Source organism: Stegodyphus dumicola, chromosome 5, assembly GCF_044657685.1.
Source record: "Stegodyphus dumicola isolate Sdum_Otavi_A_Nest chromosome 5, ASM4465768v1".
NCBI lineage: Eukaryota > Metazoa > Arthropoda > Arachnida > Araneae > Eresidae > Stegodyphus > Stegodyphus dumicola.
The window spans coordinates 52,640,961-52,654,113 of NC_140772.1; the positions used below are offsets into that span (position 1 = coordinate 52,640,961).

The window sequence follows — 13,153 nt, forward strand, 5'->3', positions numbered from 1 at the left end:
CTGTATTGTAAATAATAGGGGTTTTCAGAACAAACCACTAATACGTTTCCAAAAGCACAAAAACTGTTATACTTTCAAGGACAAGTTCAAACGATATGCTGTAACAAAAAAAAAAAAAAAAAAAAAAAAAAAAAAAAAAAAAAAAAAAACTGAAATTTTTCAGATTTTAAATTACGTCCAAAGGGGCGTTTTTTTAACGTTTTGAGTGTTACCTTTATTTATTAAATATCATGTTCTTTGCACTTAAACCATAAAATTCAGTTCAAGAGCAATATCGCAAAATAATGTTAAATTAAGCATATCTTTAGAATTTCCAATATACACAGTCTCGCGAGCTGGAGATAAAAGTATTTTTTTTTCTATATAACGTTGCCATTTCTCGCTTTTAAAGCATTGAGTTTTGTAAATCAAAAATTCGTTAAAGTTTTACAAAATATAATATCTATAATAAAACAAATTCCAAATTTGGGATTTCAGATGCCCATATTCGCAGTAGGATTTCGTCATTCAAAATTCGATGGCTCTATGTACCATTGTTTTATCACAATGCGAGAAATAGACAATCATTTATGCAGATTTTTCATTATTTAATTTCTTCAAATATAATGCAGGACTCTAACATTTTGTGGCAACAGTTTGAAAAGTGAACCGACGTTTATGAGTCCGACGCAAAATGCCAAAACGAAAGCAATAGTCCTTCGGGACTGAAATCCCTTTGGACTAATAATATTAATTCGGGAGGCAATGTAAGAATACACAAATAACATTATCATAATTTAGTCACTGTTCGAAAGATATAAAGTTATATTAGCGATATTGAATATTCACAACCTGCACTGAAATGTTTTGGTAAGTACCAATAATGTACAAGGAAAGACACTTGTTATTAACTGGACTATAATATGCATAACTTCCACATGGCATGAAGAATATTCGATATCCATTTAACACGTCTTAGAATGAATAGCACTCTCTCAGCATTCTGCAGACGTTCCGGTTCTGTTTCGACGGAGGTGGTAACATACAGACCAGAAATAGTAACATAAAGCACAACAGCTCAAACAAACGCAGTACTATTTTTTGATTCACCTTTCGCCTCGTTTCACACGGATATAACTGAACAGGAAAAAATACACTCTGGTTTTCAAAAGTTAAGCGAAAAATTGAAAAAAAAAGACCATTATAAATCGGCTAAAAGCAGTTAGAAATTCTTAAAACTTAGATATGTTACAAATAAAAGAAAGTTGCATTGTGTGGCATTATGAAAAAGAGTAGAGCTGCTATCACTTTACATAAATAAGTTACAGCGTGAAACAAGATGTTTAAGAAGCAATTGCTATTCAGTGAATGAGGCTATATTAAACAATTTCGAGACAGCCAAAGTGTAAAAATGAGTTCGAAGCTACATCTGCCAGCAGCATCGCTATAGAGCCATTGGCCGATTAGAAGTACGTCAATGCCAGTCCGACGATGCAAGATGACTAACTGTCGACCATTCCGTGGTAAGTCGGTTGTGAAACCAATTTCTAACTAATGGTTCAGCCTCTCGAAGATCTACCAGAAGCAGGCCAAGAGTTACCACTTGCATTTGCGATTTATTTGAGACTTAGTGCATGTCGCAACAGGACTGAACTCCAGCTCAGCTCAAATCCGTGCTTGATTTTGCTACAGGAAGAACAATATAAGCTACGATAGTACGCAGACGGCTATAAGAAAGAGATGTGCGTGCTAGGCGACTGGCTCTGAGCGTGCGGCTTACCTCCTGCCACCGAAGGAAGCGTTTAAATTAGCCACAGATCCAGAATTTTTTCTTTGCGGGTGGTTGCTTTAGAGAGGTATGTTCAATACCAATATATACTTATTTTCTCATAAATACTGATCGCTTTTAGGGGCTGCCACCTTAGTGACACCATACCTTACACACATATTTTATATAAGCACGTAGTCATGTAAACTGGACCCAAAATCAGTGATCTGTTCTGTTCCCTGATGAGTCCCACTTTGCTTTTACAGGGTGATTCTCGATGTGTCTACATATGGAGAAGAGTAAACAGTCTATCTTCTAACATACGGAAAAGGATATCTGTACTGGAGTAGTATGTTTAGGTAGGCTCACAAATGTGCATGTACTGCCACAAGAACTCTCAATGCTGTGAGAAGTACAGAAACGACATACTTGATCCTGTAGATCATCCGTATTCAACCACAACTGGCAGTGCCTTCATTTTGTAAGCAACTAATGAACGCCCTCCCACTGCTTGCTTTGTGCACCAATATCTGAAAGAAGAACTGTAGTCTAAATAAAATGGCCAACACTCTTCCGACCATTATCCTACTGACCATATATGGGACTCTCGAGAGGCTCCAAACCTTAGGTTGATTTAGAACTGCTTTATATATTAGTGGGAATTGCTATTCATGCAACTCGTTGACAACATCATACAAAACAAGAGACATCGCTGTCAGAAGGATATTGCTCTTCAGGTTGCTCATACTCACTACTGAGAACTTTTTTGCAATTAATTTGCATGTCCGTATTTAGGAGATTTTTTGTTCCTGTTGGTATCATAAAATGTAAATATTCTGTATAATATTTTCTTATGTTTTTATATATAGTGGTATAGTTAATGTTGTCACCAAATTTTGTCCAATTTGCTTGCATAGTTTTCATTGAGTTATCATCAGTTTTCTGTTTGTTGCTTAACTTTTGAAAACCGGTGTAGTTACTATGAACCATAAGTCATTCTCAGGTTATATGAAAGTTCTAATTCTGAGCTCACACTCCGGTTTGATATACATAAATAATGTTGGCTGGGAATCTCGGCTCTGAACGATCAAGCAGTATTTAGTATTTTTTATTTTTCTGTACCGATCATTTTCCGTTTTAATTTGCTTTCATTTGCCTTTTTAACATTCTTCATATTTTAATCTGCGTCACATTATCTCAGCGCGATTCTTAACAGTTTTCAATTCCAATAATAGGATCCCTATAATGTAACTGAGGTGACGCTTAAGCGCTTGGATACTACCAAATATTAAGGAAAATAAGTAATTCTTACATTTGTCAGCGTCTTAAATAATATGCTATATTATACAGTAGAAACTGCATTTCTTCATTTCTAATTCTTGTTTTCTGGATTAGCATAAAATATCCGAATTTCACGCTTTCATAAATAACATAAAATACATTTTGTTTTATGTAATTTATAAGTAGAGTAGATAATGTATAGTACAGTGAGAAGTATCATATGCCGTTATTTTTAACATTTCTTTAATACTGGTAATATCTTAACTCTGCATAATTCATAAGCTAAATTGAGTTACATTTACATATGCGAATATCCTATTTAATAAAGCTTTCGTTATTAATGGTGAAAATTTTAGAATATATTACCTGCGGATATAAGATTACTGTTGTACAGTTCCTTATGAAAATATTTTTTTTCTTGGAAGTATTTTATCCTTATGTATAAAAAAATAGAAAAATACAGCTTACTTAACTTAAAATAAATTAATCGTGAAAACCCGACAGTTCTTTCAGCAATATTTTTACCGTAATATGGCGTTATTAACACCTCATTGCGTAATATCCAATAAAAAAATCTGATGTGTACACCGCATGACTCTCAGAATGCACAAAATTTATATCATTTAAAGAATTATCTAATCGTTGCCACATGTTCCATTCAAATACTATAATAAAGCTAGAATTATGTATAAAAGAAATTAAGCAAACAAAACAAAATTCTTTTCAGAATTCATTTTAAAGCAGTTTTATAATTTTTTGGGAGGAAAAGAGTCTTTTATTCTGTCCTTACGTACAGATATCACGCAAAATCATCGTTAAATGGCATTCGAAAGCGGTAAAAATGGATATTTTCGTTGAAATATGCTGCCTGAAACTTTTCGCGATTACGATATGTCCTTTTTACTTTGTACAAGGAAGTAAAAAGCGCGACACACTTGCTTGCCAATCTTGTTGCCTATTTTCAGATATTTCTTTGTTTTATACTTCACATCTTTTTTTTTTTTTTTTTTTTTTTTTTTGCTTGTATTTATTTATCTTAATTGCTTTTAGTAGATTTTTTTAAGTGGACTGCAATTATAAAAATGAACCAGTTATGGAAAGGTCAAATGATTATGTCATAATTCAAATTGTGTTGAATACGTAGACAGCTAAGAGAAGAGACTGACGAGGGAAAAAAAATTATACCAAGGTCACAGGCATTGAGGCTGGTGAATGAGGCTATTTGTGAAATAAAAAATATATTTCATTAAATATTTTGCAGAATTCCTATCTTAAATTTTTTAATGCCTGAATACATACAATAACAAAAAAATCCGAAAATTTATGACTTTAGTCTTATTACATGGTGTATTTGATAACGTGGAATTGCTAAAATCCAGAACTCTTCAGATTAGCGAGGTTTAAAATATTTAGTAAAAATTACTTATTGAAGTGATATCTGTATAAAAATTATAAAAGATCAAGGCATATTCGAGAAAAAAATTATAGACTCTTTAAAATACGAATAGGTTGAATGTCTAATCCCTGACAAAGACGTTTTTATTTATTTACTAACGTGAATCTGAATTATTACAGAAAATTCTTCAGAAATTTCCATTTAAATATTTCTATATCATTTGTTGCCGAATTAAATAGATATTTGCAATGTTAATTGAATCATAACATGAATACATATTCTCTGTATTATGATTTAAATATAAATTAATCTGGCTGGTCAATCATGCAAAGAATATTTTCTCTTTCCAGATTATCGTCGATATTCTGAGCCTTATGCGGCCAAATGTTGTCGTCCGTTAACAAGAACCCAGGACCAATTGCGCCCCGGAAAAGTCGAACAAAGGGCACTAAGATCTCCTCTTTCTACCCTAGCAATCAAGGAGCCTTTGTCAAATACATGCAGGGGTTTGCGCTCATCCAACATAATGCCTCCCAAACCATTACACCTCCACCACCGTAATAATCCTTTTCTCTGATGAGGGACGGGCGGTACCGTGTTCCAGGCATTCTCCAAATATACCGACAATCAAGAGTCCAGGCTGAGTCTCGACTGATCTGTAATAGGCACAGTGCTCCACTGAAGTCTGGTCCAAGGCTCATGTCTGCACCATGTTAAACGCGCTCTGTTGGGTGTTGCAGTCAGCGGACGCAAACAGCTGGTCTTTTGGCATACAACCCTATCTCATTAAAGCCTTCAGTCAACTGCAGACTGCTTAACTCGGGTTCCATTGGCGTTGGTTTATGTGGGAGCGCTGAGGCTGTAGCAGTTCTTTGTGGCCACGCTGAAAGTGCCAAATAACAATCCTTATTCGTTATTATGGATCTTGGTCGACCCTATACAGGTTTTCTCAATACGGATCCAGTTTGCTTCAACTGCTTCCACAAATTGCAGATGAAACTGGACGTTACCCTGCGTTACGTAGCCACCTGCGCTTCTGATTGGCCTACCTCCATGTCTACCGATGATTCTCCATTTCGTTTCTAATCCATATGTTCGTAGCTACTCATTTTATCTTATAAAATTTATCTAACTCTTTCGAGAAGCACTGCGAATGTTGTGAAGTACGAGCACATAAAGCGCGAAAACAATCTTCATGCGCTTATATTCCTTCCACAATTACAGCTCCATACACACACATACGTGTATGCTTACGTATTCGACTCTGAATATTTGCATAAGTCCTTGGCGGCGTAATTGTAGCTTTGATTCAATGCTTTTCCTTTCCCTAAAAATAGACATAATTTGTAAAATCGCTTAATTTTGCACACGAATGTAAAACGCAGTATTAAAAAAAATTACTCTTAATGAAATGCAATGTACAAACGACACCCGATTAATCAGGATAATATTGGGCATGACGTCCATGGTTAACTCAAAAATACAACTAATCCAAAGGAAGTTAAAAAAATACTGGAAAGAAGAAGAAGAAATATAATTAACAAAAAAAAAAAAAAAAAAAATATTATTACTAATTTTCCCGTATTTTAAAGCAGTTTAAATTGAGGAAGAATTTCATTAGATTACGTAAATTAAATCACTACTCAAAACAAAAGTAACACACTATAACTAACGGAAAAATAAATATCTTTAGAATAGTGTATGTTCAGTCAGCACTACAAACCATGTTTGGAACAGAATTTGAACAGTGATTTCCCATACGAGTGTAAAATATGTTAATGATGTGATATCCCCACGCTCGAAAAAGGTTTATTGAAATTTATATTTCGTTGATATAATTTCAAATTGGTGGAAGTTAATCACAACGACACTATTCTACTAGCTGTAAACATTTTCAGTAATACTCAAAACTTTTTTGTACTGTTAACGTTACATTCCATAAAATTACGAGCCATTTATCTTCCAGGCGACACAGCAAGCAATGCCAATACATAAGGCATAAATTCTTTAACTTATTTTCCACAATTTCTAGCAAATAATAGTTTTAGGTGTGTTGTCATTCAACATATCATAAGATCCTTTTCACTCTTCAAGTTACAACTTTACTGCTTAACAAAAACCTAAATATTTATTTTAATATTTCAATATTATTTTTAATATTATTTCAATTTATTTTAATATTTCAGTATTATTAAAATTAATTGAAATAATATTAAAAATATTTCAAATCAAATGACAGAAATCGACGATTTATATGAATCACATAATAACTGTAATTAAGAAAAAATATTTCGAACATTATGTGCTATATATTCTAACACAGAATCGCTTTTAAAATTTACATATGTAAATTCACAAAGCGAAAAATTAAAAAAATCCAAGTTATGGAACATAATATCGCGTTTAGTATTTAGCATTTGAACGTCAATAATGATAAAATTTTATGACTAAAGTAAGTTTTTCTGTTAACGAAACAGCAGTCGTCACCAAACATAAAATTGATATTTCAGACATTTTAACGTGAAATTTAAATTTTAAGCAATAACAACAGGTAAATGGAAAAAAATTGGTAAGAAAATATAGTATCATGTATATAGAATTTAACATCTTTCAAGCAATCCGCTGGAAATTTTACTATGAAAATAAAATACACCTAATTTGTGTGTACTCGCGGAATATAAATTCAAATTTTACATAAATATGAAAGCAATTCATGGCATGTAATTAAAGTCCAAATGTAAAAGAAATTTAAGTCGCAAAAATAAAATAAATTCGCTAACTAAAACATCTTTATATATTTAAAACAAATAAAATGATTCACAAAAATATTTCTCCTCTACCCTAAACAAATTCTAATAATTTCATACCATAGAAACCATTGTTAATTCTTTAAAAAAAAAAAAAAAAAAAAAAAAAAAAAAACCATCAACAATAACAAAAAGAATTTCTCATACTTCTACGTCGTAAGCAAATGACGCGTACAAATAAAACAAACACAACTGCGCAGAGAATACATACAAAACCATTTACATCGCAAGTAACTCTACTCAGTATTATGATTATACATAGTTACAATTTCTAAACTCACGAGTAACTTTTTGCAGACGATTGACCCATATCTTTTTTTCATGTGATGAAAACAAAACGAAAGAAGATGAATCATTAATATAAACACTCTGCAAAGCAGTAAAACAAAACAAAACAAAAAAACTTACGTTAGTTATTTTCCACTTCGAAAAAAAATGAATCCGCTCGATTATTTGCGGGATTTCTGCAAGTGCGTATTAAAAGTCGTTAAAAGGGATTATGTACGTAATAATAGTTTGAAGATTGAAATAAATATCTTTAAAGGCGGACAGACTACTTTTTGAGAAGCCTACAAGATGATAGAACTATTCGCGTTTTAACCGGTTGCATCCACGTGCTACGGAGAGGCGCATGGTTGTGTGACGTCACGCTTATACGTCACTACCATCATCGCCGGCCTGGTGTTGTTTGTGCAGAGCTCGTGTGCTCGGAAGGGAAATAACTTTTCCAGAGAGAAAAGCATATGGGTGATGTTGATAATAGATTTTTGTACCTAGGAATATTGAAGTTACATATTACAGTTACAGATGTATATATAGATTTAAGTTTGCTTATGTAAGCTTAAAGGAAGTACATAATAATGTGCGTTTCTCTTACTCACAGCCAGATGACAATTAATAAAAATGTGCGGTAAGAAGTAACAGTAATGTGCCAATGTGTGTACAAAAAAGGGGTACTTTTCCATTAAATAGCACAACAAAAAGTTCTTTGACTTCAAGAATAAAATGTAGCCATTTGCCTTCGTCAGTTTTGAAACCTAGTCAAAATCAGATAACCTTACAGACAGCATGGTTTATTTTTATGTTTTTTTAAAAAAATTTTATGGTATTAAAAATTTTAATTTAAAGAATTATTTTGAATTAAACTTTTTAAATTTTATTGAGGGAAGTTTTTGAATCTTAATATGATTAATAATTACATTTTTGAATTACTGTAAAACTTTTAAAATTATTATTAAGAATTTTTGGAATTATTTTAAGGTCAAAATCACTATTTTATAATTTGAAATTTAAGAATTTTTAATTATTTTAAGAATGAGGTAAATGTAAAAAATGAATAAAGGAATTTTGTCTATTAGTACATGAAACGAATATAAAATTATTTTTTGAGTATAATGCAGCAAATTTGTTCTGATATTAAATATTATTACAATTAACACATAAAAGAACTCAAATTTTAAGAAACTAAATTATTGTCATAAAATTTATATGAGTAATGTAATTTTCATAAAAAAATATTTTTTAATTTTGGTAAATGAATGTTACAACTAATTAATAATTTTATAAAGCATAACTGATAAATAATTGTATGTAAATATGATATAGTACGTTAAAGGAAGTATTGGTTTAAAACCAGAGGCCTGTTTTTACCTATGTACAACCATTCCTTTTACTGTCCTCGTACAATAGAAATATAAATCTCCATTTTAGGAAAAAATGCAATTTTTTATATAGAATTATTATTATTAACATTAATATTATTATTATTATAACGGAGTGGAGTTGTATATTTTTAATATTTGATGGAATGTTTAGTAGACTTCACAAAGGCCAGTTACCTTATAAAAGAACCGAGGCCTTTTTAAGTAAGTTCCTGAGCATTCCCTGGCCAATAGAGGCTTCCAGTTTTGTGTAAAATAAAGAGTTACAAATGAAATAATAACAAGGCAGCCATAATTTCAATAAGAATATAACATTTATAATGTTAAAATATCAGTTACAAATTTGAAAATTAATATGGTATAAAATTTTGAGACCTATTTATTTCAGATTTATTGGTTAATTTTGAAATTTATGATTATTCAGAATAAGTAATGTGTATATAAAATTTGTTTAACTGTGATTTTTTTGCAAAAGTTTTAAAAACCTCCCTCCAAGAAGTAGAATTGACAAGAACTTTTTTAAATTAGACTGAATATTGAAACACAGAGCCTTAAACTTTCATTTATTGTCCAAAATATTACATCCAAATTTTTTTAATTAATTAAAAAAATATTTAGAACAAAATTTTATCTCTACTTGCTAATGCTTTAACGCCTTTTCTGTCACTAAGCTTTTTTTTTCTTTTTGAAGGAGGAATATGTTATATATTACACACATAAAGACAAACTTATAGTTTTGTAATAGCCCCTTTATTCCTCATTTTAATTTGAATAATTCCCCTTTCCCTTCTTTACATAACAATGATGACGCAGTTAATTCGAAATTTTCTAAACCGAAATCTTTCTCTTAAACAAACTTCCATATTAGATAGCTACGCACTTCGCTTCAGTTTCTGTTGCCACTAAAACGCTGCCACGCTGCTTTCTTCTTACCGCAATAGTATCAAAAATGCAAATGTTACGTTTTGGAACAAGCGGGACGTTGTTCTAAATAATTTGTAGCCACAAAATTCTTAACTAAAAATAAATTTTTAAAATCTACCATCATTACAAGCTTCTATTATTTTGTGTTTCAACATCTATTATAAAAGTAATCAACATGCATTAATTTTAATGATTTAACCACCGTTTTTACAAGTTTTAACATCCTGTACAAAACGCTTTAGATGGGCATATTTCACTACACTAAATTTACACTTTTAAGACCTTTTTAATATTCCCCACCCTACACCTTTTTCCTCAGATAGGATAAGAGAAAATTGTGCTCCTTTTGAACTTACTCTTAATATATATGTACAGCGTGACAATTATTCTGTTAAATAAAAAAAAAAAAAAAAAACTTGATAACATTTGAACCATTGCAAAATTCAGTTAAAATTTGCCGTTTGAATGCAAGGCATGTTGACAATTTGTTTGAGCATGCGCACTCGTATTGTTGTTTAGTTCCTTTCTCGCTGCAAATATCGAAATACAGAGTTTCTGAGCGTATATTCATAGTCAAGGCTTACCTACTATTCCAGCAATAAAAGCCCGATTATGGCTCAAAGGAAATTTGCGACTGAGTACAAGCTGAAGAAAACCGGCACGAGTGTTATAACAATAAAAAATCTGATTAGAATTTTGTAGTGTTTGTGATGACATTATTGACAATGTTGATCGTCGAGCAAGCGTGAAAACGCCTAAAAATATCGAGAAAAATCGAATTGTGTTTCAAAATAGCCCAAAGATATCAATCAGACAAACTTCACAACAGCTCAGAATCAACCGGGAGACTTTGAAATAAATTGTTGTTCAAGACCTGCAGTCTTTCCGTACAAAATCCAAATTCATCAACCACTGAGCGTCATTGCCATTGAACAAAATGTTTGTTTCGCCATCACTATTGTCGATATGATTGACGAACAAGAATTCGATGTTAATATGATTTAGTTTACCTACGAAGCCATTTTTATTTGGATAGTTACGTCAATAAGCAGAAATACTGTATTTGGTGGAGTGAAAATCCCCATTTCGATATCGAGAAGTCCGTCCATCACAAACGGGCAACTGTTTGGCGTTCAATGTCAAGTCGCGGATTAATCGGTGCGATATTCATTGCAGGCACGGTGACTGCTGAATTTTATGTCAAAACTATAGAAAATTATGTTATCCCTATTATCTACGGTGATTCATATTTCGAAACGATACGGTTCACGGAGGATGGATCGCTACCGCATCGGACTAATAGAGTGTCTGAAGTCCTGGAGGAGCACTTTGAAGAGCGCATTCCGGCTTTGGATGAACTAAGAGGTCACTCGCTTTGCCGCCATATTCTCCTGATCTCAACCCTTGTGGCTCATTTTTGTGGGGCAATATTAAAGACAAAGCTTACTCAAATAACCCCCAAAACCATTGTTGAGCTCCAAACAGCTATTCAGGAGGTCATCGAAAACATCGTTGTCTCGACACTTCAACGAGTTTTGCAGAATCAGGCTCTTCGTCTGTGGCAGTTCATAGCCATTAACGGCAAGAATATCGAAGATGTGATAAACTGAATCCGAATATCAGCAGTTACTTTTCAAATCTAAATAAAATTTTTGAACTCAGTAATTTTTATGAAATAATTATTATTGAGCTATATGAAATAAAAAATTCAATAATTGTCCCCCTGTATACACATGTGTGCGTATGTGTGTGTGTGTGTATGTTAATATAAGATATAAAATACGAAATAAAACTAATAACTTTAATTTGGCAGTAGGCTCTTCCATTTCTCATTTTAATTTGGCTACTTCTCTTCTTGCTTCAAAACTACTAATTGCTTACAATATATCAATTTAAAATGCGTCATCGCAAAATTAATCCGCTTCATGACACCTTATGTAACGTGCATTGTATATATTTTCTATCTAATCACAGGTCAAATTTCAACAAAGGATCGACACTCTACATATTTACTGTTTCAGAAAATGTACACTTACTTTCCGGCTTTCCTTGCTCTTGCTAGCACATAAAATTTGCCGCTCGATTTCTTTCATTGCCTAAAGATGTGAATAACTATACAAAATTGTGGGGTGCTTATCGCACCCAAAATGATGTGTGATTGAGAATATATATCTCAAAAATGTTCAGCAATAAATTATGCCTTGTCTACGACCATCTTTGCTAGTTTTTCCCTCCATTATGCATATTTGACGCAGCTTTTGCCAAGTTGGTAGAAGTCGTCATTCTATACAAACAGTAAAGTATCTCAAAATATTTGCAGATTATAATACAGATAAAAGAATGTTATATGTTTCATAATATATGTATTATATTTTCATAATATAAGTTTTTGTCAAAAATTAAAATTAGGTTATGCATTACATTTAAATGACTATCGTGTCTTTAACACAGGATTTACCAAAGAAATATCATATGTTACTGTCTGTTCAAAATATAACTTCGCATCAAAATTAGATTTTCCTAGCTCAAAATTATGTCCAACTACAAATTCACCTAAGCAACTAGAAAGTACCAGTAATGTGCCCAGATTTACTGTTTCTAGGCGGCATCCTCGACCATATTTTAACTATTCATGATATTATGCTCCAAGACTATTCTATCCTAGATCTTATTTGCCTCAAAATCCTGTCGACTAATTAAACTGTAATGAATTCTTTGAATACCCCGATGTTAAAACAAAATATTCAATGCCCGTTACATATGATAGCATGAAGTGGATTAATTTTGAGAAGACGCGCTTTAAATTCATATATTATGTTATAAACAATTAGTAGTTTGGAGGCAGGAATGGGAAATAGTCATTTAAACTTCGTCCTAGCTAGACATCTGCCAGCTACGTTCTTCTTACTGCAAAGCTATCACAAATGTAAACATTTTGAAGTAGGCACGAGTAGTGTGCCACGTTGTTTGCGACCGCAACATGTTTTTTTAAAATAAAGATAATATTTATTCTTCCTTCGCTGCCGAGTTTCATATTCATTAGGATCAACATTCTACGCAATGAAAATTCTTGCTGTTCATTATGGATTCGACATTGTACGTTCTATTCATCTACGTTTCTATTGCATCATAATTTCTAAGTTTGTTTTCTTGACATATAAATTGTTTCTACTGACAAGAAAAGCTCTGGCATTATATATTAATAAATCTTAACAGGAGTTTCTACGTTTATTAATTCTTCAGAAAATGGAAAACACGAAATTAGTGTATATTTTGTGTTTCGGAACAAGTTTACTCATCAAGGAATTTAAAGTTGATTTCTTACTTCGTTATAATT

General features: G+C 32.0%; 1 protein-coding gene across 2 annotated transcripts in view; it reads right to left on the reverse strand.

Moving 5' to 3' along the window:
• The window catches only part of LOC118193475 (sodium-dependent proline transporter-like), a 409,418-nt gene that overhangs the window by 381,893 nt on the left and 14,372 nt on the right, over positions 1–13,153 (reverse strand). Inside the window, exon 1 of one of the 2 annotated variants that reach the window (XM_085816655.1) lies at positions 7,640–7,812. The exons of the other annotated variant lie outside the window; for it this stretch is intronic. The gene's annotated coding sequence lies outside the window, so the exon portion shown is untranslated. Of the gene's footprint in view, positions 1–7,639; positions 7,813–13,153 lie in introns of those variants that run through there. 2 annotated transcript variants of the gene reach the window in all.